Source organism: Engystomops pustulosus, chromosome 2 (genome assembly GCF_040894005.1).
Source record: "Engystomops pustulosus chromosome 2, aEngPut4.maternal, whole genome shotgun sequence".
Classification (NCBI taxonomy): Eukaryota; Metazoa; Chordata; class Amphibia; order Anura; family Leptodactylidae; genus Engystomops; species Engystomops pustulosus.
The window spans coordinates 115,557,309-115,580,970 of NC_092412.1; the positions used below are offsets into that span (position 1 = coordinate 115,557,309).

The window sequence follows — 23,662 nt, forward strand, 5'->3', positions numbered from 1 at the left end:
AAGTGCGATTAGTCGCTTGAAAGAAATCTACCACTTAAGTAAGGTAAAATTAAACTACACATATGCACCTATACTCCTCTTCACCTCGTTCCCTTGTTTAAGCTTGACACAATGGGATCGCCTGAAAAACAGAGTTATAAAAAGCAGCCCGATGCATCGGGACACAATGTCCGTGTGCTCCGGGCTGTTAACTTTTCATGCCTCTTGGAGAGGAAGGTGATGTCATGGTAGAGCCGTGAAATTCAACACCTCCTGTGCGATATATATCTGGGACATCTTGACCTAGTGCTCTGGGCTGCTTGTTATAACTCTTTTTTTAAGGCCATCCCGGCATGTCAATCTTATAGAAGACCAGTCATCCTTGGCTTAGGCCACTACCCTGTGTTGGCAGAATAGTCCATAGGAATGCTCTCTTTTACAAAGGTGCCAAAATGAGGAGGCTTAAAGAGACTCCGTCACCAGAAATGTCCTGTCTTAAATTCATTAATTAATGTGAAATCTTACCTGTTTACCTATAAAAATGTTCTCTAAAGTCATGTGAAAATGAGCACAGAAGAGTAATAGTAATAGAGGCTATAGTAGCTACATCTATGCTTTTGGTGTAATATTAAAGATAAGAATCTCAAGTTTCAGCTCAGACCTTGGGAGATACAGGCAAGGAATAGACAGGTGCTGGATCATGTCTGCTACTCAAATTTCCAACCATCTCATTACCTGACTGTAACATTGGTTCTATTGCTCACAGACCCACAAACCTAAAACAATCTGAAAGATGAGATTCTATATAATCAAAGATATAGGTGCCTGAAGTGACATTCCCCCTGGAACCTCTTCCACATCTACAACAAAATAGAGTCTTCTCTTCTCATTTTCATAAAGATTTTATATTTAATATATATTAAATAAATATACATTTTCTGCTCTTAGGCCACTTTTCTAAAGAAGCTCTGTTACATCTTCAAACTGACGAAGAAAAACTATCCAGCTTTAATTGTACTAGCTCAGAAACTGAAGGTTATCTGACCTGATGAAGACATTAGTGTTGAATGTGTTACCGTCTTGTTCTTTCAATAAAACCCACTCTGACACTTAATTGTATCATGACCATCCATTTAAACTGAAACAGCACCACTGGGAACACTCAGCTTTCCCAGACTTTCCCAAAATGCAAGATCCACCTGTAACATATATGCCGCGCAGGGGTTTACAAGTGCATTAGCATTTATAAGCAAGTTCACTTTAAGGGAGAGATTAAGCTGTAGCACTCCACGTCGACCTGATCCGTTGGTGCCGCACCCCCATCTTTCCCCTACACACTTGCTTGGTGTGGAGGTGACGGAAAGGGGAAATCATTGCAATGCCTGCAGTTCACAAGGCAATGCAATTTCACACCAGTACAAGGCCTGATAACTGCCCCCACTAATCACACAGCGGCTATGTCTTTTCAACAAAAGAATTTTAGAAACAAACAACTTCAGAAGTATCCTAATAATTATTGCACAATTGAGTTTATGCAACTGCGCAGTATCTACAAAGGTCAAGAAGAAAGGAATAAGAGATGAGAAAGGAGCGCCTTACTGGTGTCAAGGTAAGCACATCAGAAATCCAAACAGAAAGTGTCCGCACAGCCAAATACCACCAATGAAGTCAATACACTATTGGGCAGCCAATATTAAAGAGGACCTGTCACCGCGGAAAACCCACCCACCAAATGTGCCCCCCATAATCCCCCCCCCCCCTGCCCCTTTCTCCCTAGCCATTTTTTTTTTTATTTATGTGCAGTAAATTGATTTAAACCGATCCGGCCTCTTACCAAATAAGAGGTTGAATCGTGCATCTGGTGTGCTGGCAGTCAGCGGTATTCATTAGGGGGTGTGCTGACACCCCCGACACCATGCGATGCTGCCGGCTCTCCGAGGTGCGGCCGCAACCTGGCTTACTCACATTGCCGGCCGAAGCCGCCAGCGATGCGATGCTGCAGGCTTCTCCTACAATGTGACCACTGGTAGGAGCATGCTGGGGGTGTGTCGGCCGGCCCCCTAATGAATACCGCCAACTGCCAGCACACCAGATACACGATCCGACCTCTTATTCGGTAAGACGTCAGATCGGTTTAAATCAATTTATTGCACAAAATTTTTTTTTTTAAATGGCTAGGGAGAAAGGGGCTTGGGGGAGGATTATGGGGGGCACATTTGGTGGGTGGGTTTTCCGCGGTGACACGTCCTCTTTAAAGGTCATCTACCACCAGGATCATGGATTGAAAACCAAGCACACTGACATACTGGTGTGTGCCCCCTCTGGCAGGATCTGCTCTTCTTTTAGCTTCTTATGCAATTGTGCTTACATTAAAGGCTTTTAAAATTATCCAAATTGGCATGAGGTGCTCCAGGATCCATATGTGTTAATGGAGCCTGGAGCACTTGAGGTTCATTTGCATAATTTGAAAGGCTTTTTGTCTTAAAAACAAAGGCATAAGAAGCTTGAAGAAGAGTGAAGCCTGCCATTATGGACACAAACCAGTATGTCAGTGTGCTTGGTTTATAATACTTCACCTTTGTGGTAGATGTCCTTTGAAGTAGAACCACAAAAGTGCATACATGCAAAACAAAATTCAAGTTTTATTTTATATACAACGCAACATAAATTGGAAGAAGGTTGTTTGTAAAACATTTAAAAAGTGCAAAAATACACATCAGAAACCATGGGGACATGAGCCATGATAAGTAGGTCCACATATAGCCTCCCATACAATTAATATTAAATCCCCCTTACCCAATAACCAACAATGATACCGTTGACTGGTACACCACTTAACCATAATCACATACCAGTATCAAATATATACACTATTACAACAAAAGTAAATTTTCCAGATGCATATAAAACAGATATGTATGATGGTAAGTCTAAATAATGTCAATGACATAATACATGCTCTAGTAGTATACTTATGCTTTAGTCTTACTAAACCCATCAAATGGTATTGCCACTGGGGATAGTCATGTTCGAATATAGCTCCCTAAAGGAGATGTTGACATATTTACACAAATAATATATGGAGACACCGTATATCCATAGATGGCATGAAGTGTATACAGGTGGTCCCCTACTTAAGAACACCCGACTTACAGATAACCCCTAGTTACAAACGGATGTTGGTAATTTACTGTACTTTAGCCTTAGGCTACAATAAACAGCTATAACTGTTATCACAGGTGTCTGCAATGAAGCTTATGGTTCAACATTTTTAAAATCCAATTGTCACATAGACCTAAAAAAAAAATTGGCTGGGATTACGATATATGGTATAAAATATACAGTTCCCACTTGCATACAAATTCAACTTAAAGGAAACCTACCATTTAGAATGGTCGGTGTAAGCTGTAAGTACCGGGCACCAGCTCAGGGTGAGCTGGTGCCGGTACTTACTTTCGTTAGTGTTATAAACCGCGGTATCGCGGTTTTAACACTTTTTAAACTTTAGAGCAGAAGGGGCTTCGGCGCTGCGCGCGACCGTGCGCGCGCAACATCTCCGCTATTTCCTATGTGCGCACGCAGCGCCGAAGCCTCCTCTGCTCTAAAGTTTAAAAAGTGTTAAAACCGCGATACCGCGGTTTATAACACTAACGAAAATAAGTACCGGCACCAGCTCACCCTGAGCTGGTGCCCGGTACTTACAGCTTACACCGACCATTCTAAATGGTAGGTTTCCTTTAAGAACAAACCTACAGAACCTATCTTGTATGTAAGCCGGGAACTGCCTGGTAATAGAAAAAAATTTAACCCTAATTGTTACAAGCTACAAGTTATTTACTAGAAAAAAATGTGGCCTAAACTAGTGTTTTCTCCACATCACCAACACTAGATGCAATGTTCTTTTTTTGAATAACTGCATGGTATGGTATTGGCTTTCGAAGTGCTATCTACAAGTTGCTAAGACACAGGAGCTCAGCTGAAAATTTTGAGAAAAAGGATCTTTCCATTACACAAGAAATTTAAATCCCTTGAATTACACTTTCAAATAGCTGTAGCACACTGAGAGCCATTACTTGCCAGACAGTGTTTTTAATCATAGATTTATGTTACACTAGACAATGTGTCATCTCTCGCACACCGGACGCACAGTGGGGAACAGAACACAGTGCTGTGTTCTATCAGTCGGGTATCCAAGAAAGCAATGTGCAAGGAACGGGGTCCAACATTACACTGCTTTCCCCTACAGCATTTGGCTGATTAATAGGGGATATCCTTTTTGTACTTGCTATTGTACAGAAGGGATAAAAAAGATAAAAAAATATCCATGACACTGTGACAATTTTCTTATCGCAGTTCACCCTAATTTAGGTGTAAATGTCACCTTATAACGAGGCAATTACTGACTAGTGATCATTAGCGAGTCATCCTGATTCATAGTGTCTCCTGAAATAATACACCTAGCGCAAGTGGAAGCTTCACAGAAGAACGCTGCTCAAATGAATTCTTTTATCTCTAGGTAGGCAAGAGACTATATTGTGTTTGTGAATAGCTTGGAATCAGATCAGATTTTACAGTTGGCAAGAATTGTGCAACTGTTAAATAATGTGATGTTAAAAGACTAGAGCAGAAGAGGGGGGGGCAAATGTGAAGACATTTCAGGCGCTATAATAATAATAAAAAAAGATATGTGCTATTATTATATAAAAAGATCTTAAACCATCAAATCAGTCATGTGGGAACATTTGGCTACTTAGAATTTGACACTATTTTTGCTTTTGCAACACCCCTGCCAATCGTAGGAAGGCTGGTAGTTGTGACTAGCGCTCTCTCCAGGTCAGGAGCTGATAGGGGGAGTCGCAAACCCTCTATGAAGGTTCTAGAACCTGGCCAATGTGTAATAGAAGCTATAGCCTCTGCCTGGAAAGCAATAGTTAAATGGATGTAAGATGTTATCCAATCAGTTGTTTGTATTGTAAACTGGAGTATGATTGGAGAGGTGCTACCACCTGACCAGAGGGAATATAAAACCCATGTGCAGGGGAAGCAGGTGGTCTGTCTCAGGAGTCTGCGAGTGAACAGAGAGACAGTGTGTACAGCACACCTTTAGTGCTGTCACAGAAACCAATCCCAGGATCTGAGTCAGGAGACTCTAATCCAGAGCTGCAGCTTCCACTGTTTGGACACAGCTTCATCTCAATTATCCCAGCCTGCATCTACTACCAGGCTGGTGCATTATTCCTGCGGACCACTCTCCACGACCACTCCAGTAGCAAAATCTGAATCTGCTGTTTGACCGTTTTGGCCCGTTGCATGCTACCCGTTGTTCGATAAAGAACCGTGAGTTGATTTGCACAACATTGCCTCCGTTTAATCCCTGGATACGGCTGTCTACTACCACGGGCTTCCCCATTCATTACCCAGGGGCCTATCTTATAGGCACTCAGAGGTTGCCTCAGGGAGAAACAAGTACTTCAGCCTCTCCCTCCTTATTTCTTGCACACACCACCTTCTGGAGACCTGCCAGGCTGGTCCTCATACCAAGCACCGTGACATCAGCGTACTCTAGGCTGCAATCGCCAGCCACCCCGGTATTCCGGGCCACAGATGCCTCCAGGCCCCAAGAAAAAGTCTAGGCCCCGGTGGGGGATGTTGCACTTTTGACATAAGAATTAACATTGCAAAGCCAAGCAACTGTAGGAAAAGCAATCCACTTCAAATGTAAACATATAGCCCTTTTAGTAAAGGCTCGCTAACAGGACAATGTTTACAAAGAGATGTTTCTTTACTGATTGAGAACTTCCTGGCTTATCATTACTGTCACTGACACATGTAAACATGTGATGGAGCTTATGAACATGTCCTCCCTGTCACCTAGACCCAGATAATGTCAACATATGGTCATTCCACAGGCTACACATTGTATCTAATGCAACAGAGACCAAGCAACATAAATGTATGGTGCTTTGTTCTAGGGTTTTAAACAAATTGTTGTAAATGTACAGTGAGGATGTACAGCACAAAAGCAATAGCAATAAAAAGCACCATGAAGTTAAAGAAAATCTACCACTAGCTGGTGGACATATCAAGCAACAAATACTTACCTACGTTCCTCTTCTCTACGCCTAACACGCCGGGATCACCTAGAAAAGAAACATATAACTAGCAGGCCGGAGCACAGGGAGAAGGTGCTCCGGGCTGCTAGTTATGCACACATCCTGCTTGACATCACCTCCCTCTCCAACATGGGCGAGGAAGGCATCCATCATGCAGGAGGTGTGAATTCATAGACATCTAGCACCCGCTGACCGGGCTGCTAATTATAAATTTCTTTTATAGGTGATATTGGCATGTCAAGCTTAGAGACGGACATTGTCAGGATCAACATCAGGAGGGGCGTAGGTAAGTATTTGTAGTTGAATAAGTCTACCAGCTAGTGGTAGATTTCCTTTAAGGAAGTGGCAAAGGCTCATTCAAAGAGTTGATCATGTGATCGCTGGGTTTTCTCTGGCATGGCAAACCTGTATCAGTTGTAGCAATGATTGTTGTCACTGAAGGGTGGGTGGCTGTTGACATTGATAACTGTGGCTCCTACATTTGGATAACAAAATAAAATACACTATATATATATATATATATATATATATATATATATATATATGCAAATAAAATATGAATAAAAACAGAAAAAATAAACAACTAGGCAAAATGAAAACTAGTACAGATTTTGAAGGGTATTTATCACCATGTTGTCCAGTTTCTAGTACTTCTTTCTGAGACTTTTATGTGTCATTTGAGCCAAAAAGTATCAAAGAGTAGTAGGAGAAAACATGGTTATAAATTCTCTCATTTGTGTTCCAAAGTTAATAGTTGTGCAGTCCTCACAACTGGTTTTGGATCAGAATAGGGCTACATTCACACACACGTAATCACGCCGTGCCGTAGCACGGTGGGCACACAGCGGTACAGGGGAGGGGCACATGCCCCTCACCATAGAAAAATGCCAACATAATAAGGGGAAAGATAGGACAATTATATAGCCAATGTTATTCGGGGGAAGAGATGTACTAAAAGTTGTAACTGATTTTCTTGCTTAGCAGCAAGGGAGCACAATTCCCTTAGGTGACAAGATGCTCCGTATTAACAGAGGCACAAATAATACAAAGTTATCACACTACGTGCACAGAGAAGTAACAATAAGTAGGAAAGAGTGGCTAAACATGTCGCTTCTTAATTCCCCTATCAGTGACAGTCTACTCATTGTTTTGCGGATACCTGCTGCCTGTTACCAAGCAACTACATCAAAAGAAATTTCAGGTTTATACAATTTTCATTTAGGTAGCAGAGGTTAACTCACTGTAATAGGATGATTTAAAACAAACACACCTACTCACTGCTTTCCACTGTTCAGGCATGAAACCCAAAAGCACAATAGAACAGGGAACGCGAGAAACCATTTACTTTATATTGTGACACATCCTGACGTGTGAAATATTCCCTTCGATACATTTCTCAAAACACCCCCATAATTCACAATTTTTGTCCTGTCGTTAGTGTCTGCTAGACATCCTTGACAGCAAAGTGGAAAAAAAAATAAGGCTTCTAATCCCCTCCTTCCAAGTAAGCGACACAACATGAAAGCAGGATTGGAGTTATGTGTTCAGTCTAAACTGTACAAGAGAAGAAGAGGAGGCTGGAAAGTGTATGCTCAGAGTAAGGAGATAATACACCTCACAGGGGGATCCCGTGGGGCTTTCACTTTAATGTAGATCCTCTTAAATGTCTATCATAATATTCCAGTCAGTACAAAAGTCACTCTGAAACCTCTGTAGCTATATCAGGCTGGCATAGTATTCCTATAAGCAGCTAAAAAATACCACTGTAGTTCAGACGATCAATTGACTCAAACAACACAAAAAGCTTATTTACTAGACATACATCACAAGATTAGTCTACTCAATGATCTAATACTTCTCTCTTCACTTCAAGGAGTTCACCCAAACAAGGTGAGAAATCGAAAAGATAGAGGCACATACCTTATGTGACGCACAGATGATAATCTCTAAGGAGTGAGATTACAGGTTCAAGCATCAAAGAAATCATGATAGAATCAACTATTGTGTAAAGGTTATAGATACGACGCAACAGATTTCAAAACAGCTAAACTCGAAATAATATAATTTTTTCTACAGCACTTCAACAAGAAAGAAACTACTGGTAACTTCTAAAAAAGATATTTCATAGAGCAATCAGTAGGGCAAGAAAAAAGATGGTGTATGTAAGGAGTTGACAACATTCTCTTGTACAAGACGAGATGGAGCTATCAAAACAATCATGGCATCAAAGAAAGCAAGGAAACAGAATAGTTCTGACAACTCATTTCCTAAAACATGAGAAGCCAATATCTTCTAAATGTTAGCTGTCAAGATTTTCTAGTTTTGTCCAGAAGGCGTCCATAAAATCATAGAAGTCAACTATCTATCTCTTTAAGCAAAAAAAAATAAAATAAAATCTTAGTTTTCATCTGCAAATATATTCAACAGACAATATAGACAATAAAGCATAAATGCATAAGGTATACAGGTGGTCCCCTACTTAAGAACACCCGACTTACATATGACCCCTAGTTACAAACGGACCTCTGGATATTGGTCATTTATTATACTTTAGCCCTAGGCTACAATGATCAGCTGTAACAGTTATCAAATGTGTCTGTAATGAAGCTTTAGTTTTAATCCTGATTCTTATGACAACCCAACATTTTTAAAATCCAATTGTCACAGAGACCAAAAAAGTTCTGGCTGGGATAACAATGATAAAATATACAGTTCCAACTTACATACAAATTCAACTTAAGAACAGACCTACAGACCCTATCTTGTATGTAACCCGGGGACTGCCTGTATATACATTTATACTACTATAAAAGGCCAAAGTAAGGTCCAATAGCTAAGGGATATAATCTGGCCATCACATTTAATATGAAAAGGAATGTTTTGCCGTTCAGAACCTTCAGGCCAGGTCATAGAAGCTATTTAATAACTTGCTGGGTTGGCCACTTTACTTCAAGTTTTCTGTAATATGTTGGGTGCTGGATATTAGGTAATTTACCAATATCCATGTATTACATTTTCTGCACCACTATCTTGATATGTAAAGTAAAGCCCATGGTTCCGAAACATCTTTGCCTCATGAGTCATTCCTGTCCATAAAATTGCCGTAATAGGAGGCTCATGTTATCATTAAGTCCATGAACAATCTACCATCCAGGACCTAATAGTAGTATTCAGGAATACAAATTTAAAGTACGGGAAGGTAAAGTGCTCATGTACAATTAGAGATCACATGACAGGAAGGGCTGATGATGTAAAAAGCATTTCTGTACAATGCGGCTTCACTTTACATATCAAGAAAGCAGTGCAAACATTTAATACATGTATAGTGTTAAATTACATAAAATACTATTTCCTACAGATTACAAAAAAACATGAAATAAAGTGGTCGACCCCTTGTCAGTGTTTACATTTCAATCTTGTCTAATAAGAATACCTTCAAATTTCTGCAATCAAAGCATGTATTATTTAGTAAGTCTTCGGCAGGACAACACATGTCAAGAGTTAAAGGAAACTTGTCACCAGGAATGTGATTTTTTTAGCTGGTGACAGGATCCAATAGCCTATGATATGCTGATTTAAAAAAATGCCTTTTTCAACACTCTAAATCACTTCAGTGATTTAAGTTTTAAGTTTAATTAATATTACCTGGTTCCCTGCCAGCAGAATGTGGTCCCAGGAGAGGAGAAGCTGCAGTCTCTGTGTGCCCGTGTCTCCTCATGTATTCTTTCTCTCCTCCACACTATCCCTCTCACTCCCCTACCTGCTCAATGCACATGACAGGAAGTGGGGAGGGAGCTGGATGAGTGTGGAGGAGAGGAGACCTACACAGGCTGCAGCTGCCCTCTCCGCAGAATTCACCACATGCTGCTGGCAGGGAGCCAGGTAATGTGAATTAAACTTATATAAACTACTAAAATGATTGAGTCATGGCAAAGGCATTTAAAAAAAAAATCAGATAACTTTTATTAAAGCACATAATCATTACAACATTGACATACAGTGATCATAACCACAACTGTACATACATACAATCATTTCTGAATCATACAAGTATCCCCGCCCCAATTCCCCCCACCCTAGGTCTGGCTGTGTTGTTCACCTCAGAAAGTGCCCCTTACTCCAGTGCCCAAACAATTATCTTCTGCAACATCTATTTTCCTTTCCCTCACAATTCTAGCCATCCTTCAGGGCGAACCCTCTGCCATCTCCGTATCAGATCTCCCTATTCCTGGACACTCCAGCCATTTATTCCATTGCTTCCCAAATTTTTTGATTGTATTTCTCTTGGGATATACCCCCTACTCCGTCTTAATAGTATTATTTAGTAACCTTTTCATTTCCAACATCCTCGGCGGGTCAGTGGCCAATCAGTCTTACGTACCAGGTACAACAATTTTGATGCCGCCATCTGTTCTGCCCTAGTGACATCTATCCCACCCACATACCCCAACACTCAAACTTTGGGGTCTTGCTGAATCTGGACTCCAAACACCTCCTGTATTAACCACTGAGTTTTGTTCCCTCTTAACTCCAGCCATGTCCAGAACATATGCAATGTATCGGCCCCTTCAGCTAGGCACCGTAAAAAACATGTGTTCACCCTCAACCCCATTTTATGCAACAGCACTGGGGTCCTATATGCCCTGCGTAATAGGAATAGTTGGGAACGTCTCTGCGCTACATTCAAAGATATTTTACGCTAAGAGTCCAAAATCTCCTCTCAATTTCCCCGACCACAAGGTCCTATTTTCTACGTATTGTTTCCATTGGATCACCCAATAGCTTGGCTAAAATCGGGCCAAACAATAATGACAAAGAAATTTTAAAATCAGCATAGGACAGGCTAATCAATCTGTCAACAGCTAAAAATTACATTCCTGGTGACAGGTTTGCTTTAAAGAATAAAAGCACATGCAGAATAGTCCAGCCACTTAGGCGAATGTTTTCATACAAACTAGTTCTCAGAAGGAAACCTTTGTATACATCTGCATTTACAAAGCCTGTACCCATCATGATTCTAAATATCACATAGTCATTTGTCCCACTTCTCCCATCCTTTCATTACTAACGCTCAGGATAATAATACAATCTCTTCTGGCTGGATCAACAATTAACAAGAAAATGCAGTTTGGATTAGCGCTGTCAGAAACAGTCACCCGGTAATTAGCTTCTGCAACCACATAACAGGCGACTGCTGATATCAGAAAGACAAGCGACGTTTAGGATTTTCGCGGCATACGAGACCAGACACAAAACATTTATAAACAGACGACACATGTCAACGTAGAAAAGAAACTTTGAATCGGAAACAGAATGCAAACTAATTGTAAGGCATACAGGGATTCAACTGCAATCACCAGTGATAGAAGTGAGACAGGGCAGAAATGAAGGATGGACTGAGAAGGAGGAGGTGCTGCTTAAACAATGATGTTCCAGGGGAAAATCTTACAAAGAATAACAAATAGGAAAAGCCATTTATAAAGCTCTGTCTGAAGACAACAATTAGAAATGGACCATCCTCTTCTCCAACTAATATAGATTTATTGTTATGTCATCTAGTAACCATTTATTGGGGTTTTAAAGGGGTGGCTAAGTGCACAGAAAAAAAATGATAATAAAATAACCAGGAGGTTGTAGGAATAGGTTGTAGGAAAAAAACTGATCATCCAGGCAGGGCCGGGAGCTTGCCAGGAATAACAATGTTCCACCACGTTTCTACTTGGTAAATGACAGACTTCTTAGTGTTTCTTTATACATAGCAAATGCTTAGAATTGCCCAAGAGATTTAATTAACAGGTATTTTTAGAAGCAACAGAAAATATGGGTTACTGAAACAAGGGTAGCATCGGAACCAGAAAAGCAGATCAATGTGATGTAAGTTTGACTTTTATTCCAACAAGCTGCTAGGACCGGAAGTAACTAACTCTTTTCAATGGACACTTTACAAATTTTCTGAATCACTTTTGACTCTCTTAATCTCAATCAACTTACCTGTACACTATGTGCTTAAAATATACCAAACTCTGCCATGAGGTAGCAGAAGATTTCCTAAGGCACCAAACTCTTCTCTATATCGCGTGACTCTGAAGAGGCACCCAAAGCATGTAAATGGACCCCAAATACTGAACATATGTTTCCCACCAAAGACAGAAAAGACTTAGATAATTGTAGACATGTTTATAACGTGTGCTCCTTCCCCTTTCCCTAACAAACAACAGTGCTGATATAGCTGGATGGTACTCCCCTCAAAATGTAAGAAATGGCCAGGTCTCATAGACCTCATAGTAAAGGCACGTTCTTTCCAAATTAAACATACATCCTTAAGAAATAATTATTTCAAGTGACCCTGAACATATAATAATGTCATAAGAGTACAGCTTTAAATAAACTTACTAGAGATATTGTAAGGTAGAAGCAGGATCAGTAGAGAACACATACAACCATTATGCCAAACAACTCCTTTATGTTTGCAAAATATCATCTGAACAAATATAAGACACCTTGAACAGTATACTTCTGTCAAGACCAATGTGGAGATATGTGGAAACAACAAACAATTCACGTTTGCCAAAAACCAAGTAGAACGTATAAGCTGAGATAACAGCCAGGCAACTTGCAGTTCTTGAGTGTACCATGAACTCCTCTGTATGTTGAAATATTCCAGCATCATATATGTGGCCATCTATTAAACTAAAAGCTTGGCCAAAACTTGGTCATACAACAGGACAATGATCCCAAGCACATTAGTAAATGTAATGTAGAGAAAGACACAATTTGCAAAAGGAAAGTCACTTTATATATGTATGGAGAAAGATGAGGAACCTAAAGAAATCCCCCCCCCCAATAAATTCAGAATTCTGTCATAGGGTACATAAAAATAGTAATTTCTGATACTGATGACTTATTCTCAAGAACCTGAAATCATCAACTGTATAGTAGCTGTGCTGAGGTATCTATTGCTATTCAAGTGTCCTCACGAAAGGTCAACAGTATCCACAGTCCAACAAAATCCCTTTAGGTTACTCAGAAGAGAGGGTTGATTAAATGTCATGGAATGGATGATTATGTATATGTTTATATTAACCCCATAGCGCAATAAGACGTACCCTTACGTCTTACTGCGCATGGGGGAGTATGAAGAGGGCTCACAGGCTTGGGCGCCACCATCTTGGCTCCGATCGTCACTCCCCGTGACGTCACCGGGGAGCGGCAATCTGTTGCCATGACAGCCTGGGATCACACAAAGATCCGAGGCTGTCATGATGGAGGCTATCTATTATAATGTGCGATCTGCACATTATAATAGATGGTATGCAAAATCCCCATATACTGCCATACTGTAGTATGGCAGTATATGGTAGGATCAATCAGACAACCTAGGGTTAAAGTACCCTAGGGAGTCTGTAAAATAGTAAAAAAAATAAATAAAAAAAAGTAAAAAAAAAAAAATTATATTAAAAAAACATAAAAATTCAAATCACCCCCCTTTCCCTAGAACTGATATAAATATAAATAAACAGTAAAAATCATAAACACAATAGGTATCGCCGTGTCCGAAAATGCCCGATCTATCAAAATATAATAACCGTTTTTCACTGCGTTAAACCCCGTAGCGGAAAATAGCGCCCGAAGTCGCAAATGGCATTTTTTTGCCATTTTGAAAAATAGAAAAAATTCTATAAAAAGTGATCAAAATGTCAAACAGTCCTAAAAATAGAAGCATTGAAAACGTCATCAGAAGTCGCAAAAAATGACACCACCCACAGCTCCATACACCAAAGTATGAAAAAGTTATTAGCGCAAGAACACGGCAAAATGAAGAATTTTTTTTCTGTACAGGAGGTTTTAATTTTTGTAAATGTATGAAAACATTATAAAACCTATACAAATTTGGTATCCCCGTGATCGTATTGACCCAATGAATGAAATAGACATGTCATTTAGGGTGCACAGTGAAAGCTGTAAAAACCAAGCCCACAAGAAATGGCGCAAATGTGTTTTTTTCATCATTTTCACTGCATTTAGAATTTTTTTCCCGCTTCCCAGTACACGGCATGGAATATTTAATACCATCACTACGAAGTGCAATTTGTTACGCAGAAAATAAGCCATCACACAGCTCTGTACATGGAAAAATAAAAAAGTTATAGATTTTTGAAGGTGGGGAGTGAAAAATAAAAACGCAAAAACGAAAAAGGGCCTGGTCCTTAAGGGGTTAATGCTAAAAAAAAAAGTAAGAAAGGGTAAGTACTGGGTAAATCTTACAGATAACAGTTTTATAATTAAAAATAAAAACTCTGCAGTGAATAGAGTTTGTGCCTCTGTTTTGAAGGATGCTTAGGAGACTGTGCTGAAGACATTTACGGAGACAAGTGTGTAGTATATAAAGAATTCTTTAGGGAAAGCCAGACCCTAAGGGCCAACATAAGCAGAAGTCTTTAATTCACACTTCCTAACAAAGGAGAGATCTAACCCTGTGAGACATCTTTACGCCATTGTTTGTGAAGTTGTTTGTTTGGCACATGCACTAAGCGTCACATGAGGGTTTGTTCTATGGCTGCCTTTTGAGGACGCTAGCACGTTGTCAACTGCTGCTTTTCTTTTTGAGAACCCACGGCTGTAAAGATCTGTCACTTCCATCTGTCAACTGGAAACACAACAGAGTTTTGGCAATTTCGATTATCACAAAATTACGGACACTGACTGATTTGTTTAAGTAAAACAAATGCCACATAATCTCAGGTCTTTCATCCCATTCATATAAACATATATTATTATTATTATTATTAATTAATAAATAAAAAACAAAAAAAATACAGAATCTACTAATAGGTCAGTGTTCTTATGTTGGACTAAAAGTCACCAGGCCTATAAACCAGTAAACCAGCGTCTCCACCAATTGGTTAAAATAGAAATCAATGACAGGGTTTAGTACTAGACTGTCTTAGCTGTGGCAGCTAATGGGTTTATTTTTGCAGTATGGTTAACATTGTTATCCTATATTGTAAAAGGCAACATCAGCAGAAAGACTGTGCTAAATTTAGAGGACAAAACAATACCAGCTGAATGTCATAGCATCTAAAAGAAAACACAGTCAAACAGCTAGGTCATATCCACAATAGTGGATATGGGTGCAATACATACAGTGCCTTGCCAGAGTTTTCGGCCCCCTCGAACTTTTCTTCAAACATAAAGATGTAAAATTATAACTTTTTAGTGAAGAATAAACAAGTGGGACACAATTATGAAATGAAACAAAATTTATTTACTTAAACTTTAAAAAAAAGTAATAAACTGAAAAGTGGGGCATGCAATATCATTAAACGCCCCCAGGATAAATTTATTTGTAAACCATTCTATTGTAGATTTGGCTTTATGTTTGGGATCATTGTCTTGCTGGAAGATCTCCGTCCCAGTCTCAGGTCTTTTGCAGACTTCAACGTGTTTTCTTCCAGAAAGGCCCTGTATTTGGCTCCATCCATCTTCACATCAATTTTAACCATCTTCCCTTTTGGTACTGAAGAAAAACCTAAAACATGATGCTACCACCACCATATGTGACAGTGGGGTTGGTGTGTTCGGGTGATTCGGGCTGCTTTTACGGCAAACATATTGTTTGGCATTGTGGCCAAAAAGTTTGATTTTGGTTTCATCTAACCAGAGCACCTCCTTCCAAATGTTTGGTGAGTCTCCCAGGTGGCTTGCAGCAAACTACAAAAAAGACATTTTATGGATATATTTCAGAAGTGGTTTTCTTCTTGTCACTCTTCCATAAAGGCCAGATTTTTGCAGTTTACGACTGATTGATATCCTTTGGACAGACTCTCTCGCCTCAGCTGTAGATCTTTGCAGTTCATCCAGAGTGGTCATAGGACTATTTGCTGCATCTCTGATCAGTTTTCTCCTTGTTTGAGATTAAAGTTTAGAAGAAGGGCCAGGTCTTTGTAGATTTGCAGTGGTCCAAATCCAGCTTTAAACTTCTCCACAACAGTTTTACAGACCTGCCTGGTGTTCCTTGGTCTTCACTATGCTCTCTGTGCTTTAAACAGAACCCTGAGTCTATCACAGAGCAGGTGTATTTATGTGGAGACTTTATTACACACAGGTGGATTGTATTTATCATCACCGGTCATTAAGGACAAAATCGGATCTTTCAGAGATCCTCACTGAACTTCTGGACTGAGTTTGCTGCACTGGAAGTAAAGGGGATATATAATATTGCACTCCCAATACAAACGTTTAAAATATCTAATAAAAAATATATTCCACTTTACATTTGTGTCCAGTTTGTTGTTGATTCTTCACCAAAAAAATTACACTTTTCTAACTTTATGTTTGAAGCCAGAAATGTGGCAAAAGGAAAAAAAGTTCAGGGGGGCGAATACTTTCACAAGGCACAGTAAATGTTGTTTTAGAGGATACAAAGAAAATAATTTTGTGGCAATCTAGGTGGTGAGCTCTTGTGAGCAGGTACCCCACTCTTACTATATGGGCTGATTCTATTACTCTGTAATTACTAATTTTGTCTGCAAATTCACCCTGTGCTTTGTGAAGTTCTGCAAAATATGATTCCACTATATAAAGATTCATTATTAATACATTATTACAGCTTCATGCACAATTTAGATTACACATGAAATCTGTTCCTTAAACTTATTTTGCACAGTTGATAATATTTTGGTGCTTTATATTTACACTGCTCAGATAGGCTGCAGATAAGAACACCACTTTATATCTGGCAGAAAATCTATTGCAAAGTATCTGTAGTAAAGGAAGACTTGTGTATTGTCAAAGATGAAAACAGAAAACGCTTCAGTTTGTAGGTTGCCGCAGTGTGCCTAAAGCATACAATGCTCTTTGACATGGCTGTTTTTGTATTTTACTTCTCATACAGACATCAAAAGCCACTTTACTTTACAGTTGCATTTCACAGACTATCTGGACAGGACGAATTTGCTTTTGTCTTTGTTTTGATGCATCGGTTCATCATTGCTAAAGGGAATCTAGCTTTAAATCCTTTGTGTGCACAGTATGTGGCGGAAGGGTGAACTTATACATTACATATTAGAATGCATACTTTTATCAAAAGCTGACATTTCCAAAGGGGAAAAGTACATATGACCTCCATCATTGAGTCAATACATGTCAGAATTAAATAAGTTAAAGGTAAAAAATATATATAAAATATAAAAAGGTGAAAAAGTAGTTACCTCACTCCGGCTTTCCATTCCTATGGTGTGGCCCCATGAGCCAAAGGTATAAGCAAGTAGCCAGGGGGTAACTCCAATCATATTGAATAGAAACAGCCCAGCCAAGCAAGCTAAGTGGTTTTTAATATTCTGGGAGTTCTGGAAACACCTTAGTTATCTTTTCTATACTGCTTTGGTAGTTCCTATATATCTTTTTTGTTGTTATAGAAACATATACACACTGGAGGTCAAAATTCGAGAACAATATAAATTCACTTGATTTTTTTTCCGAAAAAATGTAATCTCCACTGATCAGCATTTGAGGGATTTTTTTGTAAGGGATACACCACCAGAAGAGTGTTATTTTGCAAAAAATGTGATGATCATAATTAGAGAACAGTAATGTCTGTAGCACAGAGAAACAATATAATCAGTAGGAAGTACAGGCCTTTGCTTTGAATGACTTTAGCACACTAGTAGCCACAGGACATCACCAGTCTCGCACACTGCTCTGGTGTGTTTTTGGTCTACTCTTTTTGCCGTCTTTTATACAATTTTGTGACTGTTCTGTGTTCCTTGGCAATAATTGTTCACCAATGATTTTCAGGAGGTTTTCTATTGGATTTAGATTTTGTTTCAATGTTAGTGTTTCAAGAAATGCTTTACCCTTACTGTGTGAATGGCTGTATTGTCCTGCATGAAAATTGCTTGCTGATTTAGAGAAGAATGCAAGGAACGAGCCACGTGTTGTTGAGGAAGGTTCTGATACACACTTGAATTCACTCTGCCATGTAGCGGTATGAGAGGACGAACTTTTGCTGCAGAAAACATTCCATAAACCATCACACTTCCTCAACAAACTTTCACTGACTTCTTTAAACACTTTGGGTTTAGTTTTTCCCCAAATTGTGTGGAAAATCTAACCTTTTGATTCTTTCAGCTACTAAGAGGTTTGTACAATACAGAATGTGCTTTCAGTCCAAAGGCTCCTAGAAGACAGTTCCTTACTCTGTTCAGTGCAGAACTGGCAAGCAATTCCAACTGCAGTGTTAAAATGAATACCCATGGAGATTCTACGCACTATACTTTTCTTGCTTGCATTTGTGATTCAAGGGAGAGGAGCCTTGTTGGGGGACTTGAATGAGCTTGTGATATTGTGAAGCTACAATATCAATGCAAAGATACAATATTCTGGAAATCACAGACTTGGAACAACCAACTTCTCTTGCTGTGACTAATAGGATCACCCCTTTGGCATTCATCTGGACAACCTACTACAGGAGGGTTTCAAACACTTTGGAAAGGCACACCAATTTTTCAGTTAGAAAAAAGTTAGAGCAAAGTGGAAAGTTAGACAGCCAGTAGAGATGAGTGGACTCGACATTCACATTCAGATTTGAGGTTAAGGACCTCCAGCTGCCAGTTAAATTGGGTTCATCAGATAATTGAGGAAATTAGCACCAGGTGCCAGATCAACACCAGTAACTTGCATGTATATTTGCACGACTTTAAAATATACCTGTATCAGGTATGGATATGGTGGTAAACTGCTGTATGGGCACACGCCTGGGCATGGAATGAACCCAGCACCATTTAGAGCAGATTTGTATTGTCACATTGTACAGGCTATAACATTTTTATTTTTTTGTTAATGCAAACATATTAGGGCTCATTAATTGCAGGATTAGATACAATGTAAATATAGTTCATTTTGGGGGTCTATACCTTATACATGAGATTTTATTAACCATTTCATGGGGGACACAAAACAATCATCAATTTTGGTTTTGGGCTTTTAGCCCATTTTTGGCCGCTCACCGTAAAATAAAAATAATATATTATCTTTATTCTCTGGTTCACTACAATTATGGACATAGTTGTTTATTTTAGTATCAACAACTTTTCAGAGGAATAACTTCTGTATTATTTTGTTGACAGAGCTGGTTGAGGAATTATTTTTTGCGAAAAGGGTTGTTCTTTTCAGTGGTAGCATTTTGGGACATGTAACTTCTTTTGATCACTTTTTAGAACCTTTTTGTGAGGGTATTTGATGAAAATGATATTACTATAAGTTTTTCGTGTTTTTCAATACGCTGTTCACCATGCTGTTTCAATATTGCTTTGGATTTATCGTACAGATTGATACAACAGCGTTGATGCCAAATATGTATTGTTTTTGTGCTTTATATACTTCTGGATCTCTCGGCAGTCTTTGATACTCTGGATCACCAGCTCCTCATCAGGATGCTTCGCTCCATTGGCCTGAAGGAAACTGTGCTCTTCTGGTTTTCTTCCTATCTCTCTGACCACCCTTTCAGCGTTTGTTTTTCTGGATCTCTCTCCTCTCTTTTCCCTCTCACTGTCGTGGTTCCTCAAGGCTCAATCCTAGGTCCACTTCTCTTTTGCTTCTAAACTACTCCATTGGAAGAAACCATCAGCAGATTTGGTTTCCAGTATCAACGTTATGCTGATGATACCCAACTATATACTTTGGCATGTAACATCATTTCTGACCTATTTCAGAATGCTACTGATTGTCTCTCTGCTGACCATCACGTCCTCTCTCTTTTTGAAACTTAATCTTTCTAAGACTAAACTTCATGTCTTTCCACCATCTACTAACAGAGTCTATCCTAACCTCTTCATCTTGGGTCTGTGGGGTTACCATAAGCAGCAGACCCACTGTCTTGGGGTTGTGATGGACTCTGACCTCTCTTGTGTACCGCATATTCAATCTCTTGCTCGCTCTTGCCACATGCATCCCAGAAACATCTCTAGAATCTGCCCATTTCTCACAATTGAAACCTGTGAAATGCTGTTTCTGAATCACTCTTGTGTAGACTGCCAGAATTTTCTACTAATCGGTCTTACACTCACTAAACTCTCTCCTCTCCAATTTATTCTTAATGCAGCTGCCAGGCTGGTCTTTCAGGCCAAATGCTACAAAAATCCCTCCAGTTTGTGCCACTCACTGCCAGTCAACTTCTGAATAAAGTTTAAAATCATATTATTCACAAAGCTCTGCATAATTCTGCAACCTTCTACCTCTCCTCTCAATCTATTGCCCAAGCTATGCTCTTGGATCCGCAGTGATCTTAGATTAATCTCTACCTTAATTTACTCACGTCCCCAAGTCTTCTCCAGAGCTGCACCTATTCCATGGAATACCCCGCCCCAGACTATCAGACTAATACCCAACCTCCAAAGTTTCAAACATGTTCTTAAAACCAATCTCTTTCGGCAAGCCTATCACACTCGCTAACTGCATGAAGTTCCAACTCTCTCTGCTAATCCATCCTGTGTCCTCCTCCCATATGCTATCCAGCAACCACCAGGCACCAAGCTTCAGGCTTCTCTGCAGTCCCATTCACCATGGACCTTTGTATATAAGATGACGGCTGATTACTATCTCAAGCAGCAGCATCTCTATTTATTACATTATATTTTGTTCAATTTCCATATGAAGAATGGCTGGACCATTATATAAGCTTTTCACCTCTTGTATTACCCCATTCTTCCTTACAACTGTGAACGGCTGTTTGAGACCTAGATAAAGATCTTTAACAATACAATCTACACATGTATAAGTAACCTTATTCTACCATCAAAATCAAGCATAATAAACCAGGGACACTTACTCATAGATCCAGGCACCATGACTGTATTTTTCTTATATTATCCATGGCCTCCTTCCTTCTAAAATCAACTTCAACATTAATGCTAACTAACCAGAATCCCTCCATGGTGTGGCTTCATAGGCTGCTACACTGTGCAGAAGCATGATTCCCCCTCCCCCCTGCTTCCGCAGCACTTCCCCCATCCTTCTGCCTGCTGTAATCTCACAGTGAGAGGGGGGAGTTGTTCCTTCACAGTGTCTGATCCCCAACCCCAGGCTCTTTTGACTCATTAGCAGAATTTGAATTTGATTTGATTTTAGAAGGAAGGAGGACATGTATAACAAATATACAAAGTTTACCACAGGAACGGTGCTTGGATCTATGAGTAAGTGCACCTTGATTAGCATGCTTGGTTTTGATGGTAGACTTACTTTAAATTAACCGGTTAAATGGAACCTGTTAACAGATTTTACCCCATCAAACTACTAGCCCCATCAGATCCGACATACACACCCACTTTGAATTCCTTCTTTCATGTGAAATCTCAGAAGTTTACCTATAAAAATTCTGATGTCAACTGACAATGAGCAAAAGAACATATTAAGATGCACCTACCTTTACATCTTAAGTAATTATAGAGAATTTTGGTGTCATATTAAATATAAGAATAGCTTCTTTCAGATTGAATCAAGCTTGTGGTGCTGTTTGCTAAAGAACTAGAGATAGAGACAGTTAAAGAGAACCTGCCATCAACAAGGTCATTTTTAAATGATCCAAGGTTCCAATAGTCCCTGGCACGTTGATTTAAAAAATGCCTTTGTCGTGCTTCTGAATTTTTCATTGATTCTTTAACATCACCTGGCTTCCTGCCAGCAGCGTGTAGTGAGTTCCGGGGGAGAGAACAGTATAAATGGCATGAGACTTTTTTTTATTGCCTCTTCTATGCGCCCCCTCTGCGCAATAACATCAGCTCACCGCTGCAAGCAATTCTCATTGGCAATGCATGGGCCTTACAGGATCAGAATTGGGTGAAATACTGTTGACACACAGGTCACAAATACGGCCCTAGTTTGCGTCCTTATTTAAAAAAATTAAAAAATGTAGCCTAACAGTCTGGAGAAATATGGCAGTATTTTTCACTGCTGATACCATGCATATGTTTTGTTTATAAGGCATAAGTCAAGTTTAGGAAGGGGATAGGGTACCCGCATGTAGGTGAAAATTTAAAGTAACTCCAAGGTATTTTTAATGTACAGTATACATACAGAACATAAAAAGTATGGCCTGTTATTTTGAATTAATGTGATACTTCTGTTTCCTTAATCATGCCTGCCACAATCTCATAGAAAACACTTGGCGAAGAAACAACACAATACTTGTGTAGTTGTTTAGATAAGATCTAAAATCACTTGTAGTTTAAACCAAGCCTGGGTCTGACCTTTAGTTCAGAACAGAAACACAAAAAATTAAGACCACATTTGGCCCCGGATGTCCACATGTCTAGCAAAATAAAGAACAACATTAAAGTATTGTATTGTCTTAACTACAGAGGAAAACACAAAGGTTTTTAATCCCTTCAATAAATGTATGATTTGTCTAATAATAGTTCAGCTAGAACTTGATCAAAGTGGGAAACATTTTAGTTGATGTAAAGAGGAAATGAATTTGCGGTTGTTAGATCTAACTGATTGTTGTTTAATTAATTATACAGGATCTTCGTTAATATAATTTCCAACTGGGGTCTACTAAATTTGCAGGATCAGTATGCAGCCAAAAGCGGCTTCTTAAGGCAGGATACAAAGTGAGCAGTGTAAAATGATAATTACCAATTATAGAACCCACAGTGCACATTTTTATATTTTACTTAATTGTGAGAATTTAGTTCTGTTTGAGAACGAACAATAACAAAACCTTTTGAGACTAAGGGTGATGACACACAGAACTGGTCATCAAGCACTCCGCTTTGTATGAAGCGTCATATGAAGCCTATACACCTAAATATGTCCATACTTTATCTTCATACACCTATAAAGGTACATAAAAATTCCATCTGACTGAGTGTTACTCCATTAAAAAAGCATACTCCATTAGATAAAGTATTACAGAAGTATTTTTCTATAGTATTTCTTGTATAGGAAATATGATTAGGTCCGCTGAATCAGCAGATAATCCACAGAACTCATCCATATGCTGAAGAGACACTGTATTTCAATGGAAACATATTATGGGGTAATACAGTAAAGAGGGAATTGTTGTGTACTCAGATTTGCTAAGCTTATTACAATTGTCATTTTGCCAATGAAAATGTTAAAAAATATTAAAGTGGTTGGCACTAACAAGAAAGTTTGCTGGGGCAAGAACAAAACTCTATTGAGGTCAACCATATTGTACTAACCCTGATAAACCTTCTCTTCTGTCTGTAGGAGTAGCAGGTCAAGCGCCTAACTGGCAGCAGGACCCGTAACTCGTAACCTCGTAAACACGGACATATAAGTAGTGTTCATTGAGTGGACATGCATACAGTAATGAGTGCTTGCCCTATGATCCTCCAGAAGTCCTGCAGGACACGGAAGGTCACAGGAAGTCCAGAGTTCTGTTGGCAGAGGGTTATGTGCCTAGCAGATCCTACGGATAGAAGGGTGAGCTTACCAGAGTGTGATGTGGGTATTGTAATTACCCTGTTAAACTATCTCATTACTGGTCAACACTTTTAAGGGGGCTTGACAAACATTAAAAACTATTTGCCCATCCACTGTATGACTGT

The 23,662-nt window shown here is 39.3% G+C and overlaps 1 protein-coding gene across 11 annotated transcripts in view; it reads right to left on the reverse strand.

The window, feature by feature from the left end:
- The window catches only part of MSI2 (musashi RNA binding protein 2), a 466,329-nt gene that overhangs the window by 127,042 nt on the left and 315,625 nt on the right, over positions 1-23,662 (reverse strand). The window lies entirely within an intron of this gene.